We start from the raw sequence: 18,382 nt of genomic DNA, 5'->3' as shown, positions 1-18,382 counted from the left end.
CTGAAAACTGCATTTTGTGACAAAGTGCATCAGTGGATGATGAGAATGTCAGTTGTGACAAAGAACACTGTTCATTACTAAAATGCTCTAATTGAGCTGTTAGAATGTCAGAAACAAGCTTTCTGAGCAGAAAAATGCATTTTGTGACAAAGTGATTCAGTGGATGATGAGAATGTCAGTTTTGACAAAGAACACTGTTCATTACTGAAATGCTCTAATTGAGCTGTTAGAATGTCAGAAACAAGCTTTCTGATCAGAAAAATGCATTTGGTGACAAAGTGATTCAGTGGATGATGAGAATGTCAGTTTTGACATAGAACACTGTTCATTACTGAAAAGCTCTAATTGAGCTGTTAGAATGTCAGAAACAAGCTTTCTGAGCTGAAAACTGCATTTTGTGACAAAGTGCATCAGTGGATGATGAGAATGTCAGTTGTGACAAAGAACACTGTTCATTACTAAAATGCTCTAATTGAGCTGTTAGAATGTCAGAAACAAGCTTTCTGAGCAGAAAAATGCATTTTGTGACAAAGTGATTCAGTGGATGATGAGAATGTCAGTTTTGACAAAGAACACTGTTCATTACTGAAATGCTCTAATTGAGCTGTTAGAATGTCAGAAACAAGCTTTCTGATCAGAAAAATGCATTTGGTGACAAAGTGATTCAGTGGATGATGAGAATGTCAGTTTTGACAAAGAACACTGTTCATTACTAAAATGCTCTAATTGAGCTGTTAGAATGTCAGAAACAAGCTTTCTGAGCAGAAAAATGCATTTTGTGACAAAGTGATTCAGTGGATGATGAGAATGTCAGTTTTGACAAAGAACACTGTTCATTACTGAAATGCTCTAATTGAGCTGTTAGAATGTCAGAAACATAATTTCTGATCAGAAAAATGCAATTTGTGACAAAGTGATTCAGTGGATGATAAGAATGTCAGTTTTGACAAAGAACAATGTTCATTACTGAAATGCTCTCAGTGACCTGTTAGAATGTCAGAAACAAGCTGTCTGAGCAGAAAAATGCATTTTGTGACAAAGTGATTCAGTGGATGATGAAAATGTCAGTTTTGACAAAGAACACTGTTCATTATGAAATGCTCTAATTGAGCTGTTAGAATGTCAGAAACAAGCTTTCTGAGCTGAAAACTGCATTTTGTGACAAAGTGCATCAGTGCATGATGAGAATGTCAGTTGTGACAAAGAACACTGTTCATTACTAAAATGCTCTAATTGAGCTGTTAGAATGTCAGAAACAAGCTTTCTGAGCAGAAAAATGCATTTTGTGACAAAGTGATTCAGTGGATGATGAGAATGTCAGTTTTGACAAAGAACACTGTTCATTACTGAAATGCTCTCAATGAGCTGTTAGAATGTCAGAAACAAGCTTTCTGAGAAGAAAAATGCATTTTGTGACAGAGTGCATCAGTGGATGATGAGAATGTCAGTTTTGACAAAGAACACTGTTCATTACTGAAATGCTCTAATTGAGCTGTTAGAATGTCAGAAACAAGCTTTCTGAGCTGAAAACTGCATTTTGTGACAAAGTGCATCAGTGGATGATGAGAATGTCAGTTTTGACAAAGAACACTTTTCATTACTAAAATGCTCTCATTGAGCTGTTAGAATGTCAGAAACAAGCTTTCTGAGCTGAAAACTGCATTTTGTGACAAAGTGCATCAGTGCATGATGAGAATGTCAGTTGTGACAAAGAACACTGTTCATTACTAAAATGCTCTAATTGAGCTGTTAGAATGTCAGAAACAAGCTTTCTGAGCAGAAAACTGCATTTTGTGACAAAGTGATTCAGTGGATGATGAGAATGTCAGTTTTGACAAAGAACACTGTTCATTACTGAAATGCTCTAATTGAGCTGTTAGAATGTCAGAAACATAATTTCTGATCAGAAAAATGCAATTTGTGACAAAGTGATTCAGTGGATGATGAGAATGTCAGTTTTGAAAAAGAACACTGTTCATTACTGAAATGCTCTCAATGAGCTGTTAGAATGTCAGAAACAAGCTTTCTGAGCTGAAAACTGCATTTTGTGACAAAGTGGATCAGTGGATAATGAGAATGTCAGTTGTGACAAAGAACACTGTTCATTACTAAAATGCTCTAATTGAGCTGTTAGAATGTCAGAAACAAGCTTTCTGAGCAGAAAAATGCATTTTGTGACAAAGTGATTCAGTGGATGATGAGAATGTCAGTTTTGACAAAGAACACTGTTCATTACTGAAATGCTCTAATTGAGCTGTTAGAATTTCAGAAAAAGGCTTTCTGATCAGAAAAATGCATTTTGTGACAAAGTGCATCAGTGGATGATGAGAATGTCAGTTTTGACAAAGAACACTTTTCATTACTAAAATGCTCTCATTGAGCTGTTAGAATGTCAGAAACAAGCTTTCTGAGCTGAAAACTGCATTTTGTGACAAAGTGCATCAGTGCATAATGAGAATGTCAGTTGTGACAAAGAACACTGTTCATTACTAAAATGCTCTAATTGAGCTGTTAGAATGTCAGAAACAAGCTTTCTGGGCAGAAAAATGCATTTTGTGACAAAGTGATTCAGTGGATGATGAGAATGTCAGTTGTGACAAAGAACATTGTTCATTACTAAAATGCTCTAATTGAGCTGTTAGAATGTCAGAAACAAGCTTTCTGAGCAGAAAAATGCATTTTGTGACAAAGTGATTCAGTGGATGATGAGAATGTCAGTTTTGACAAAGAACACTGTTCATTACTGAAATGCTCTCAATGAGCTGTTAGAATGTCAGAAACAAGCTTTCTGAGAAGAAAAATGCATTTTGTGACAAAGTGATTCAGTGGATGATGAGAATGTCAGTTTTGACAAAGAACACTGTTCATTACTGAAATGCTCTCAATGAGCTGTTAGAATGTCAGAAACAAGCTTTCTGAGCTGAAAAATGCATTTTGTGACAGAGTGCATCAGTGGATGATGAGAATGTCAGTTTTGACAAAGAACACTGTTCATTACTGAAATGCTCTAATTGAGCTGTTAGAATGTCAGAAACAAGCTTTCTGAGCTGAAAACTGCATTTTGTGACAAAGTGCATCAGTGGATGATGAGAATGTCAGTTGTGACAAAGAACACTGTTCATTACTAAAATGCTCTAATTGAGCTGTTAGAATGTCAGAAACAAGCTTTCTGAGCAGAAAAATGCATTTTGTGACAAAGTGATTCAGTGGATGATGAGAATGTCAGTTTTGACAAAGAACACTGTTCATTACTGAAATGCTATCAGTGACCTGTTAGAATGTCAGAAACAAGCTGTCTGAGCAGAAAAATGCATTTTGTGACAAAGTGATTCAGTGGATGATGAGAATGTCAAGTTTTGACAAAGAACACTGTTCATTACTGAAATGCTCTAATTGAGCTGTTAGAATGTCAGAAACAAGCTTTCTGATCAGAAAAAAGCATTTTGTGACAAAGTGATTCAGTGGATAATGAGAATGTCAGTTTTGACAAAGAATACTGTTCATTACAAAAAAGCTCTAATTGAGCTGTTAGAATGTCAGAAACAAGCTTTCTGAGCTGAAAACTGCATTTTGTGACAAAGTGCATCAGTGCATGATGAGAATGTCAGTTGTGACAAAGAACACTGTTCATTACTAAAATGCTCTAATTGAGCTGTTAGAATGTCAGAAACAAGCTTTCTGAGCAGAAAAATGCATTTTGTTACAAAGTCATTCAGTGGATGATGAGAATGTCAGTTTTGACAAAGAACACTGTTCATTACTGAAATGCTCTAATTGAGCTGTTAGAATGTCAGAAACAAGCTTTCTGATCAGAAAAATGCATTTGGTGACAAAGTGATTCAGTGGATGATGAGAATGTCAGTTTTGACAAAGAACACTGTTCATTACTGAAAAGCTCTAATTGAGCTGTTAGAATGTCAGAAACAAGTTTTCTGAGCTGAAAACTGCATTTTGTGACAAAGTGCATCAGTGGATGATGAGAATGTCAGTTTTGACAAAGAACACTTTTCATTACTAAAATGCTCTCATTGAGCTGTTAGAATGTCAGAAACAAGCTTTCTGAGCTGAAAACTGCATTTTGTGACAAAGTGCATCAGTGCATGATGAGAATGTCAGTTGTGACAAAGAACACTGTTCATTACTAAAATATTCTAATTGAGCTGTTAGAATGTCAGAAACAAGCTTTCTGAGCAGAAAACTGCATTTTGTGACAAAGTGATTCAGTGGATGATGAGAATGTCAGTTTTGACAAAGAACACTGTTCATTACTGAAATGCTCTAATTGAGCTGTTAGAATGTCAGAAACATAATTTCTGATCAGAAAAATGCAATTTGTGACAAAGTGATTCAGTGGATGATGAGAATGTCAGTTTTGAAAAAGAACACTGTTCATTACTGAAATGCTCTCAATGAGCTGTTAGAATGTCAGAAACAAGCTTTCTGAGCTGAAAACTGCATTTTGTGACAAAGTGCATCAGTGGATGATGAGAATGTCAGTTGTGACAAAGAACACTGTTCATTACTAAAATGCTCTAATTGAGCTGTTAGAATGTCAGAAACAAGCTTTCTGAGCAGAAAAATGCATTTTGTGACAAAGTGATTCAGTGGATGATGAGAATGTCAGTTTTGACAAAGAACACTGTTCATTACTGAAATGCTCTAATTGAGCTGTTAGAATGTCAGAAACAAGCTTTCTGAGCAGAAAAATGCATTTTGTGACAAAGTGATTCAGTGGATGATGAGAATGTCAGTTTTGACAAAGAACACTGTTCATTACTGAAATGCTCTAATTGAGCTGTTAGAATGTCAGAAACAAGCTTTCTGATCAGAAAAATGCATTTGGTGACAAAGTGATTCAGTGGATGATGAGAATGTCAGTTTTGACAAAGAACACTGTTCATTACTAAAATGCTCTAATTGAGCTGTTAGAATGTCAGAAACAAGCTTTCTGAGCAGAAAAATGCATTTTGTGACAAAGTGATTCAGTGGATGATGAGAATGTCAGTTTTGACAAAGAACACTGTTCATTACTGAAATGCTCTAATTGAGCTGTTAGAATGTCAGAAACATAATTTCTGATCAGAAAAATGCAATTTGTGACAAAGTGATTCAGTGGATGATGAGAATGTCAGTTTTGACAAAGAACAATGTTCATTACTGAAATGCTCTCAGTGACCTGTTAGAATGTCAGAAACAAGCTGTCTGAGCAGAAAAATGCATTTTGTGACAAAGTGATTCAGTGGATGATGAAAATGTCAGTTTTGACAAAGAACACTGTTCATTATGAAATGCTCTAATTGAGCTGTTAGAATGTCAGAAACAAGCTTTCTGAGCTGAAAACTGCATTTTGTGACAAAGTGCATCAGTGCATGATGAGAATGTCAGTTGTGACAAAGAACACTGTTCATTACTAAAATGCTCTAATTGAGCTGTTAGAATGTCAGAAACAAGCTTTCTGAGCAGAAAAATGCATTTTGTGACAAAGTGATTCAGTGGATGATGAGAATGTCAGTTTTGACAAAGAACACTGTTCATTACTGAAATGCTCTCAATGAGCTGTTAGAATGTCAGAAACAAGCTTTCTGAGCAGAAAAATGCATTTTGTGACAAAGTGCATCAGTGCATGATGAGAATGTCAGTTGTGACAAAGAACACTGTTCATTACTAAAATGCTCTAATTGAGCTGTTAGAATGTCAGAAACAAGCTTTCTGAGCAGAAAAATGCATTTTGTGACAAAGTGATTCAGTGGATGATGAGAATGTCAGTTTTGACAAAGAACACTGTTCATTACTGAAATGCTCTCAATGAGCTGTTAGAATGTCAGAAACAAGCTTTCTGAGAAGAAAAATGCATTTTGTGACAAAGTGATTCAGTGGATGATGAGAATGTCAGTTTTGACAAAGAACACTGTTCATTACTGAAATGCTCTCAATGAGCTGTTAGAATGTCAGAAACAAGCTTTCTGAGCTGAAAACTGCATTTTGTGACAGAGTGCATCAGTGGATGATGAGAATGTCAGTTTTGACAAAGAACACTGTTCATTACTGAAATGCTCTAATTGAGCTGTTAGAATGTCAGAAACAAGCTTTCTGAGCTGAAAACTGCATTTTGTGACAAAGTGCATCAGTGGATGATGAGAATGTCAGTTGTGACAAAGAACACTGTTCATTACTAAAATGCTCTAATTGGGCTGTTAGAATGTCAGAAACAAGCTTTCTGAGCAGAAAAATGCATTTTGTGACAAAGTGATTCAGTGGATGATGAGAATGTCAGTTTTGACAAAGAACACTGTTCATTACTGAAATGCTCTAATTGAGCTGTTAGAATGTCAGAAACAAGCTTTCTGATCAGAAAAATGCATTTGGTGACAAAGTGATTCAGTGGATGATGAGAATGTCAGTTTTGACAAAGAACACTGTTCATTACTGAAAAGCTGTAATTGAGCTGTTAGAATGTCAGAAACAAGCTTTCTGAGCTGAAAACTGCATTTTGTGACAAAGTGCATCAGTGGATGATGAGAATGTCAGTTGTGACAAAGAACATTGTTCATTACTAAAATGCTCTAATTGAGCTGTTAGAATGTCAGAAACATAATTTCTGATCAGAAAAATGCAATTTGTGACAAAGTGATTCAGTGGATGATGAGAATGTCAGTTTTGACAAAGAACACTGTTCATTACTGAAATGCTCTAATTGAGCTGTTAGAATGTAAGAAACATAATTTCTGATCAGAAAAATGCAATTTGTGACAAAGTGATTCAGTGGATGATGAGAATGTCAGTTTTGACAAAGAACACTGTTCATTGCTGAAAAGCTCTAATTGAGCTGTTAGAATGTCAGAAACAAGCTTTCTGAGCTGAAAACTGCATTTTGTGACAAAGTGCATCAGTGGATGATGAGAATGTCAGTTGTGACAAAGAACACTGTTCATTACTAAAATGCTCTAATTGAGCTGTTAGAATGTCAGAAACAAGCTTTCTGAGCAGAAAAATGCATTTTGTGACAAAGTGATTCAGTGGATGATGAGAATGTCAGTTTTGACAAAGAACACTGTTCATTACTGAAATGCTCTAATTGAGCTGTTAGAATGTCAGAAACAAGCTTTCTGATCAGAAAAATGCATTTGGTGACAAAGTGATTCAGTGGATGATGAGAATGTCAGTTTTGACAAAGAACACTGTTCATTACTGAAAAGCTCTAATTGAGCTGTTAGAATGTCAGAAACAAGCTTTCTGAGCAGAAAAAAGCATTTTGTGACAAAGTGATTCAGTGGATGATGAGAATGTCAGTTTTGACAAAGAACACTGTTCATTACTGAAATGCTCTAATTGAGCTGTTAGAATGTCAGAAACAAGCTTTCTGATCAGAAAAATGCATTTGGTGACAAAGTGATTCAGTGGATGATGAGAATGTCAGTTTTGACAAAGAACACTGTTCATTACTAAAATGCTCTAATTGAGCTGTTAGAATGTCAGAAACAAGCTTTCTGAGCAGAAAAATGCATTTTGTGACAAAGTGATTCAGTGGATGATGAGAATGTCAGTTTTGACAAAGAACACTGTTCATTACTGAAATGCTCTAATTGAGCTGTTGAATGTCAGGAACATAATTTCTGATCAGAAAAATGCAATTTGTGACAAAGTGATTCAGTGGATGATGAGAATGTCAGTTTTGACAAAGAACAATGTTCATTACTGAAATGCTCTCAGTGACCTGTTAGAATGTCAGAAACAAGCTGTCTGAGCAGAAAAATGCATTTTGTGACAAAGTGATTCAGTGGATGATGAAAATGTCAGTTTTGACAAAGAACACTGTTCATTATGAAATGCTCTAATTGAGCTGTTAGAATGTCAGAAACAAGCTTTCTGAGCAGAAAAATTTATTTGGTGACAAAGTGATTCAGTGGATGATGAGAATGTCAGTTTTGACAAAGAACACTGTTCATTACTGAAATGCTATCAGTGACCTGTTAGAATGTCAGAAACAAGCTTTCTGAGCTGAAAACTGCATTTTGTGACAAAGTGCATCAGTGGATGATGAGAATGTCAGTTGTGACAAAGAACATTGTTCATTACTAAAATGCTCTAATTGAGCTGTTAGAATGTCAGAAACAAGCTTTCTGAGCAGAAAAAAGCATTTTGTGACAAAGTGATTCAGTGGATGATGAGAATGTCAGTTTTGACAAAGAACACTGTTCATTACTGAAATGCTCTAATTAAGCTGTTAGAATGTCAGAAACAAGCTTTCTGATCAGAAAAATGCATTTGGTGACAAAGTGATTCAGTGGATGATGAGAATGTCAGTTTTGACAAAGAACACTGTTCATTACTGAAATGCTCTAATTGAGCTGTTAGAATGTCAGAAACAAGCTTTCTGAGCTGAAAACTGCATTTTGTGACAAACTGCATTAGTGGATGATGAGAATGTCAGTTTTGACAAAGAACACTGTTCATTACTGAAATGCTCTAATTGAGCTGTTAGAATGTCAGAAACATGCTTTCTGATCAGAAAAATGCATTTTGTGACAAAGTGATTCAGTGGATGATGAGAATGTCAGTTTTGACAAAGAACACTGTTCATTACTGAAATGCTATCAGTGACCTGTTAGAATGTCAGAAACAAGCTGTCTGAGCAGAAAAATGCATTTTGTGACAAAGTGATTCAGTGGATGATGAGAATGTCAGTTTTGACAAAGAACACTGTTCATTACTGAAATGCTCTAAATTGAGCTGTTAGAATGTCAGAAACAAGCTTTCTGATCAGAAAAAAGCATTTTGTGACAAAGTGATTCAGTGGATAATGAGAATGTCAGTTTTGACAAAGAACACTGTTCATTACAAAAAAGCTCTAATTGAGCTGTTAGAATGTCAGAAACAAGCTTTCTGAGCTGAAAACTGCATTTTGTGACAAAGTGCATCAGTGCATAATGAGAATGTCAGTTGTGACAAAGAACACTGTTATTACTAAAATGCTCTAATTGAGCTGTTAGAATGTCAGAAACAAGCTTTCTGAGCAGAAAAATGCATTTTGTGACAAAGTGATTCAGTGGATGATGAGAATGTCAGTTTTGACAAAGAACACTGTTCATTACTGAAATGCTCTCAATGAGCTGTTAGAATGTCAGAAACAAGCTTTCTGAGCTGAAAACTGCATTTTTTTGACAGAGTGCATCAGTGGATGATGAGAATGTCAGTTTTGACAAAGAACACTGTTCATTACTGAAATGCTCTAATTGAGCTGTTAGAATGTCAGAAACAAGCTTTCTGAGCTGAAAACTGCATTTTGTGACAAAGTGCATCAGTGGATGATGAGAATGTCAATTGTGACAAAGAACACTGTTCATTACTAAAATGCTCTAATTGAGCTGTTAGAATGTCAGAAACAAGCTTTCTGAGCAGAAAAATGCATTTTGTGACAAAGTGATTCAGTGGATGATGAGAATGTCAGTTTTGACAAAGAACACTGTTCATTACTGAAATGCTATCAGTGACCTGTTAGAATGTCAGAAACAAGCTGTCTGAGCAGAAAAATGCATTTTGTGACAAAGTGATTCAGTGGATGATGAGAATGTCAAGTTTTGACAAAGAACACTGTTCATTACTGAAATGCTCTAATTGAGCTGTTAGAATGTCAGAAACAAGCTTTCTGATCAGAAAAAAGCATTTTGTGACAAAGTGATTCAGTGGATAATGAGAATGTCAGTTTTGACAAAGAACACTGTTCATTACAAAAAAGCTCTAATTGAGCTGTTAGAATGTCAGAAACAAGCTTTCTGAGCTGAAAACTGCATTTTGTGACAAAGTGCATCAGTGCATGATGAGAATGTCAGTTGTGACAAAGAACACTGTTCATTACTAAAATGCTCTAATTGAGCTGTTAGAATGTCAGAAACAAGCTTTCTGGGCAGAAAAATGCATTTTGTGACAAAGTGATTCAGTGGATGATGAGAATGTCAGTTTTGACAAAGAACACTGTTCATTACTGAAATGCTCTAATTGAGCTGTTAGAATGTAAGAAACATAATTTCTGATCAGAAAAATGCAATTTGTGACAAAGTGATTCAGTGGATGATGAGAATGTCAGTTGTGACAAAGAACACTTTTCATTACTGAAAAGCTCTAATTGAGCTGTTAGAATGTCAGAAACAAGCTTTCTGAGCTGAAAACTGCATTTTGTGACAAAGTGCATCAGTGGATGATGAGAATGTCAGTTGTGACAAAGAACACTGTTCATTACTAAAATGCTCTAATTGAGCTGTTAGAATGTCAGAAACAAGCTTTCTGAGCAGAAAAATGCATTTTGTGACAAAGTGATTCAGTGGATGATGAGAATGTCAGTTTTGACAAAGAACACTGTTCATTACTGAAATGCTCTAATTGAGCTGTTAGAATGTCAGAAACAAGCTTTCTGATCAGAAAAATGCATTTGGTGACAAAGTGATTCAGTGGATGATGAGAATGTCAGTTTTGACAAAGAACACTGTTCATTACTGAAAAGCTCTAATTGAGCTGTTAGAATGTCAGAAACAAGCTTTCTGAGCAGAAAAATGCATTTTGTGACAAAGTGATTCAGTGGATGATGAGAATGTCAGTTTTGACAAAGAACACTGTTCATTACTGAAATGCTCTAATTGAGCTGTTAGAATGTCAGAAACAAGCTTTCTGATCAGAAAAATGCATTTGGTGACAAAGTGATTCAGTGGATGATGAGAATGTCAGTTTTGACAAAGAACACTGTTCATTACTAAAATGCTCTAATTGAGCTGTTAGAATGTCAGAAACAAGCTTTCTGAGCAGAAAAATGCATTTTGTGACAAAGTGATTCAGTGGATGATGAGAATGTCAGTTTTGACAAAGAACACTGTTCATTACTGAAATGCTCTAATTGAGCTGTTAGAATGTCAGAAACATAATTTCTGATCAGAAAAATGCAATTTGTGACAAAGTGATTCAGTGGATGATGAGAATGTCAGTTTTGACAAAGAACAATGTTCATTACTGAAATGCTCTCAGTGACCTGTTAGAATGTCAGAAACAAGCTGTCTGAGCAGAAAAATGCATTTTGTGACAAAGTGATTCAGTGGATGATGAAAATGTCAGTTTTGACAAAGAACACTGTTCATTATGAAATGCTCTAATTGAGCTGTTAGAATGTCAGAAACAAGCTTTCTGAGCAGAAAAATTTATTTGGTGACAAAGTGATTCAGTGGATGATGAGAATGTCAGTTTTGACAAAGAACACTGTTCATTACTGAAATGCTATCAGTGACCTGTTAGAATGTCAGAAACAAGCTTTCTGAGCTGAAAACTGCATTTTGTGACAAAGTGCATCAGTGGATGATGAGAATGTCAGTTGTGACAAAGAACATTGTTCATTACTAAAATGCTCTAATTGAGCTGTTAGAATGTCAGAAACAAGCTTTCTGAGCAGAAAAAAGCATTTTGTGACAAAGTGATTCAGTGGATGATGAGAATGTCAGTTTTGACAAAGAACACTGTTCATTACTGAAATGCTCTAATTAAGCTGTTAGAATGTCAGAAACAAGCTTTCTGATCAGAAAAATGCATTTGGTTACAAAGTGATTCAGTGGATGATGAGAATGTCAGTTTTGACAAAGAACACTGTTCATTACTGAAATGCTCTAATTGAGCTGTTAGAATGTCAGAAACAAGCTTTCTGAGCTGAAAACTGCATTTTGTGACAAACTGCATTAGTGGATGATGAGAATGTCAGTTTTGACAAAGAACACTGTTCATTACTGAAATGTTCTAATTGAGCTGTTAGAATGTCAGAAACATGCTTTCTGATCAGAAAAATGCATTTTGTGACAAAGTGATTCAGTGGATGATGAGAATGTCAGTTTTGACAAAGAACACTGTTCATTACTGAAATGCTATCAGTGACCTGTTAGAATGTCAGAAACAAGCTGTCTGAGCAGAAAAATGCATTTTGTGACAAAGTGATTCAGTGGATGATGAGAATGTCAGTTTTGACAAAGAACACTGTTCATTACTGAAATGCTCTAAATTGAGCTGTTAGAATGTCAGAAACAAGCTTTCTGATCAGAAAAAAGCATTTTGTGACAAAGTGATTCAGTGGATAATGAGAATGTCAGTTTTGACAAAGAACACTGTTCATTACAAAAAAGCTCTAATTGAGCTGTTAGAATGTCAGAAACAAGCTTTCTGAGCTGAAAACTGCATTTTGTGACAAAGTGCATCAGTGGATGATGAGAATGTCAGTTTTGACAAAGAACACTGTTCATTACTGAAATGCTCTCAATGAGCTGTTAGAATGTCAGAAACAAGCTTTCTGAGCTGAAAACTGCATTTTTTTGACAGAGTGCATCAGTGGATGATGAGAATGTCAGTTTTGACAAAGAACACTGTTCATTACTGAAATGCTCTAATTGAGCTGTTAGAATGTCAGAAACAAGCTTTCTGAGCTGAAAACTGCATTTTGTGACAAAGTGCATCAGTGGATGATGAGAATGTCAATTGTGACAAAGAACACTGTTCATTACTAAAATGCTCTAATTGAGCTGTTAGAATGTCAGAAACAAGCTTTCTGAGCAGAAAAATGCATTTTGTGACAAAGTGATTCAGTGGATGATGAGAATGTCAGTTTTGACAAAGAACACTGTTCATTACTGAAATGCTATCAGTGACCTGTTAGAATGTCAGAAACAAGCTGTCTGAGCAGAAAAATGCATTTTGTGACAAAGTGATTCAGTGGATGATGAGAATGTCAAGTTTTGACAAAGAACACTTTTCATTACTGAAATGCTCTAATTGAGCTGTTAGAATGTCAGAAACAAGCTTTCTGATCAGAAAAAAGCATTTTGTGACAAAGTGATTCAGTGGATAATGAGAATGTCAGTTTTGACAAAGAACACTGTTCATTACAAAAAAGCTCTAATTGAGCTGTTAGAATGTCAGAAACAAGCTTTCTGAGCTGAAAACTGCATTTTGTGACAAAGTGCATCAGTGCATGATGAGAATGTCAGTTGTGACAAAGAACACTGTTCATTACTAAAATGCTCTAATTGAGCTGTTAGAATGTCAGAAACAAGCTTTCTGAGCAGAAAAATGCATTTTGTGACAAAGTGATTCAGTGGATGATGAGAATGTCAGTTTTGACAAAGAACACTGTTCATTACTGAAATGCTATCAGTGACCTGTTAGAATGTCAGAAACAAGCTGTCTGAGCAGAAAAATGCATTTTGTGACAAAGTGATTCAGTGGATGATGAGAATGTCAAGTTTTGACAAAGAACACTTTTCATTACTGAAATGCTCTAATTGAGCTGTTAGAATGTCAGAAACAAGCTTTCTGATCAGAAAAAAGCATTTTGTGACAAAGTGATTCAGTGGATAATGAGAATGTCAGTTTTGACAAAGAACACTGTTCATTACAAAAAAGCTCTAATTGAGCTGTTAGAATGTCAGAAACAAGCTTTCTGAGCTGAAAACTGCATTTTGTGACAAAGTGCATCAGTGCATGATGAGAATGTCAGTTGTGACAAAGAACACTGTTCATTACTAAAATGCTCTAATTGAGCTGTTAGAATGTCAGAAACAAGCTTTCTGAGCAGAAAAATGCATTTTGTGACAAAGTGATTCAGTGGATGATGAGAATGTCAGTTTTGACAAAGAACACTGTTCATTACTGAAATGCTATCAGTGACCTGTTAGAATGTCAGAAACAAGCTGTCTGAGCAGAAAAATGCATTTTGTGACAAAGTGATTCAGTGGATGATGAGAATGTCAGTTTTGACAAAGAACACTGTTCATTACTGAAATGCTCTAAATTGAGCTGTTAGAATGTCAGAAACAAGCTTTCTGATCAGAAAAAAGCATTTTGTGACAAAGTGATTCAGTGGATAATGAGAATGTCAGTTTTGACAAAGAACACTGTTCATTACAAAAAAGCTCTAATTGAGCTGTTAGAATGTCAGAAACAAGCTTTCTGAGCTGAAAACTGCATTTTGTGACAAAGTGCATCAGTGGATGATGAGAATGTCAGTTTTGACAAAGAACACTGTTCATTACTGAAATGCTCTCAATGAGCTGTTAGAATGTCAGAAACAAGCTTTCTGAGCTGAAAACTGCATTTTTTTGACAGAGTGCATCAGTGGATGATGAGAATGTCAGTTTTGACAAAGAACACTGTTCATTACTGAAATGCTCTAATTGAGCTGTTAGAATGTCAGAAACAAGCTTTCTGAGCTGAAAACTGCATTTTGTGACAAAGTGCATCAGTGGATGATGAGAATGTCAATTGTGACAAAGAACACTGTTCATTACTAAAATGCTCTAATTGAGCTGTTAGAATGTCAGAAACAAGCTTTCTGAGCAGAAAAATGCATTTTGTGACAAAGTGATTCAGTGGATGATGAGAATGTCAGTTTTGACAAAGAACACTGTTCATTACTGAAATGCTATCAGTGACCTGTTAGAATGTCAGAAACAAGCTGTCTGAGCAGAAAAATGCATTTTGTGACAAAGTGATTCAGTGGATGATGAGAATGTCAAGTTTTGACAAAGAACACTTTTCATTACTGAAATGCTCTAATTGAGCTGTTAGAATGTCAGAAACAAGCTTTCTGATCAGAAAAAAGCATTTTGTGACAAAGTGATTCAGTGGATAATGAGAATGTCAGTTTTGACAAAGAACACTGTTCATTACAAAAAAGCTCTAATTGAGCTGTTAGAATGTCAGAAACAAGCTTTCTGAGCTGAAAACTGCATTTTGTGACAAAGTGCATCAGTGCATGATGAGAATGTCAGTTGTGACAAAGAACACTGTTCATTACTAAAATGCTCTAATTGAGCTGTTAGAATGTCAGAAACAAGCTTTCTGAGCAGAAAAATGCATTTTGTGACAAAGTGATTCAGTGGATGATGAGAATGTCAGTTTTGACAAAGAACACTGTTCATTACTGAAATGCTCTAATTGAGCTATTAGAATGTCAGAAACAAGCTTTCTGATCAGAAAAATGCATTTGGTGACAAAGTGATTCAGTGGATGATGAGAATGTCAGTTTTGACAAAGAACACTGTTCATTACTGAAAAGCTCTAATTGAGCTGTTAGAATGTCAGAAACAAGCTTTCTGAGCTGAAAACTGCATTTTGTGACAAAGTGCATCAGTGGATGATGAGAATGTCAGTTGTGACAAAGAACACTTTTCATTACTAAAATGCTCTAATTGAGCTGTTAGAATGTCAGAAACAAGCTTTCTGAGCAGAAAAAAGCATTTTGTGACAAAGTGATTCAGTGGATGATGAGAATGTCAGTTTTGACAAAGAACACTGTTCATTACTGAAATGCTCTAATTGAGCTGTTAGAATGTCACAAACAAGCTTTCTGAGCTGAAAACTGCATTTTGTGACAAAGTGCATCAGTGCATGATGAGAATGTCAGTTGTGACAAAGAACACTGTTCATTACTAAAATGCTCTAATTGAGCTGTTAGAATGTCAGAAACAAGCTTTCTGGGCAGAAAAATGCATTTTGTGACAAAGTGATTCAGTGGATGATGAGAATGTCAGTTTTGACAAAGAACACTGTTCATTACTGAAATGCTCTAATTGAGCTGTTAGAATGTAAGAAACATAATTTCTGATCAGAAAAATGCAATTTGTGACAAAGTGATTCAGTGGATGATGAGAATGTCAGTTTTGACAAAGAACACTGTTCATTGCTGAAAAGCTCTAATTGAGCTGTTAGAATGTCAGAAACAAGCTTTCTGAGCTGAAAACTGCATTTTGTGACAAAGTGCATCAGTGGATGATGAGAATGTCAGTTGTGACAAAGAACACTGTTCATTACTAAAATGCTCTAATTGAGCTGTTAGAATGTCAGAAACAAGCTTTCTGAGCAGAAAAATGCATTTTGTGACAAAGTGATTCAGTGGATGATGAGAATGTCAGTTTTGACAAAGAACACTGTTCATTACTGAAATGCTCTAATTGAGCTGTTAGAATGTCAGAAACAAGCTTTCTGATCAGACAAATGCATTTGGTGACAAAGTGATTCAGTGGATGATGAGAATGTCAGTTTTGACAAAGAACACTGTTCATTACTGAAAAGCTCTAATTGAGCTGTTAGAATGTCAGAAACAAGCTTTCTGAGCAGAAAAATGCATTTTGTGACAAAGTGATTCAGTGGATGATGAGAATGTCAGTTTTGACAAAGAACACTGTTCATTACTGAAATGCTCTAATTGAGCTGTTAGAATGTCAGAAACAAGCTTTCTGATCAGAAAAATGCATTTGGTGACAAAGTGATTCAGTGGATGATGAGAATGTCAGTTTTGACAAAGAACACTGTTCATTACTAAAATGCTCTAATTGAGCTGTTAGAATGTCAGAAACAAGCTTTCTGAGCAGAAAAATGCATTTTGTGACAAAGTGATTCAGTGGATGATGAGAATGTCAGTTTTGACAAAGAACACTGTTCATTACTGAAATGCTCTAATTGAGCTGTTAGAATGTCAGAAACATAATTTCTGATCAGAAAAATGCAATTTGTGACAAAGTGATTCAGTGGATGATGAGAATGTCAGTTTTGACAAAGAACAATGTTCATCACTGAAATGCTCTCAGTGACCTGTTAGAATGTCAGAAACAAGCTGTCTGAGCAGAAAAATGCATTTTGTGACAAAGTGATTCAGTGGATGATGAAAATGTCAGTTTTGACAAAGAACACTGTTCATTATGAAATGCTCTAATTGAGCTGTTAGAATGTCAGAAACAAGCTTTCTGAGCTGAAAACTGCATTTTGTGACAAAGTGCATCAGTGCATGATGAGAATGTCAGTTGTGACAAAGAACACTGTTCATTACTAAAATGCTCTAATTGAGCTGTTAGAATGTCAGAAACAAGCTTTCTGAGCAGAAAAATGCATTTTGTTACAAAGTCATTCAGTGGATGATGAGAATGTCAGTTTTGACAAAGAACACTGTTCATTACTGAAATGCTCTAATTGAGCTGTTAGAATGTCAGAAACAAGCTTTCTGATCAGAAAAATGCATTTGGTGACAAAGTGATTCAGTGGATGATGAGAATGTCAGTTTTGACAAAGAACACTGTTCATTACTAAAATGCTCTAATTGAGCTGTTAGAATGTCAGAAACAAGCTTTCTGAGCAGAAAAATGCATTTTGTGACAAAGTGATTCAGTGGATGATGAGAATGTCAGTTTTGACAAAGAACACTGTTCATTACTGAAATGCTCTAATTGAGCTGTTAGAATGTCAGAAACATAATTTCTGATCAGAAAAATGCAATTTGTGACAAAGTGATTCAGTGGATGATGAGAATGTCAGTTTTGACAAAGAACAATGTTCATTACTGAAATGCTCTCAGTGACCTGTTAGAATGTCAGAAACAAGCTGTCTGAGCAGAAAAATGCATTTTGTGACAAAGTGATTCAGTGGATGATGAAAATGTCAGTTTTGACAAAGAACACTGTTCATTATGAAATGCTCTAATTGAGCTGTTAGAATGTCAGAAACAAGCTTTCTGAGCTGAAAACTGCATTTTGTGACAAAGTGCATCAGTGCATGATGAGAATGTCAGTTGTGACAAAGAACACTGTTCATTACTAAAATGCTCTAATTGAGCTGTTAGAATGTCAGAAACAAGCTTTCTGAGCAGAAAAATGCATTTTGTGACAAAGTGATTCAGTGGATGATGAGAATGTCAGTTTTGACAAAGAACACTGTTCATTACTGAAATGCTCTCAATGAGCTGTTAGAATGTCAGAAACAAGCTTTCTGAGAAGAAAAATGCATTTTGTGACAAAGTGATTCAGTGGATGATGAGAATGTCAGTTTTGACAAAGAACACTGTTCATTACTGAAATGCTCTCAATGAGCTGTTAGAATGTCAGAAACAAGCTTTCTGAGCTGAAAACTGCATTTTGTGACAGAGTGCATCAGTGGATGATGAGAATGTCAGTTTTGACAAAGAACACTGTTCATTACTGAAATGCTCTAATTGAGCTGTTAGAATGTCAGAAACAAGCTTTCTGAGCTGAAAACTGCATTTTGTGACAAAGTGCATCAGTGGATGATGAGAATGTCAGTTTTGACAAAGAACACTTTTCATTACTAAAATGCTCTCATTGAGCTGTTAGAATGTCAGAAACAAGCTTTCTGAGCTGAAAACTGCATTTTGTGACAAAGTGCATCAGTGCATGATGAGAATGTCAGTTGTGACAAAGAACACTGTTCATTACTAAAATGCTCTAATTGAGCTGTTAGAATGTCAGAAACAAGCTTTCTGAGCAGAAAACTGCATTTTGTGACAAAGTGATTCAGTGGATGATGAGAATGTCAGTTTTGACAAAGAACACTGTTCATTACTGAAATGCTCTAA

This window comes from Barbatula barbatula (genome assembly GCF_947034865.1).
Source record: "Barbatula barbatula genome assembly, chromosome: 1".
In the NCBI taxonomy this organism is placed as follows: Eukaryota; Metazoa; Chordata; class Actinopteri; order Cypriniformes; family Nemacheilidae; genus Barbatula; species Barbatula barbatula.
The sequence above is the reverse complement of the archived record's forward strand: the minus strand, read 5'-3'. Positions refer to the sequence as shown.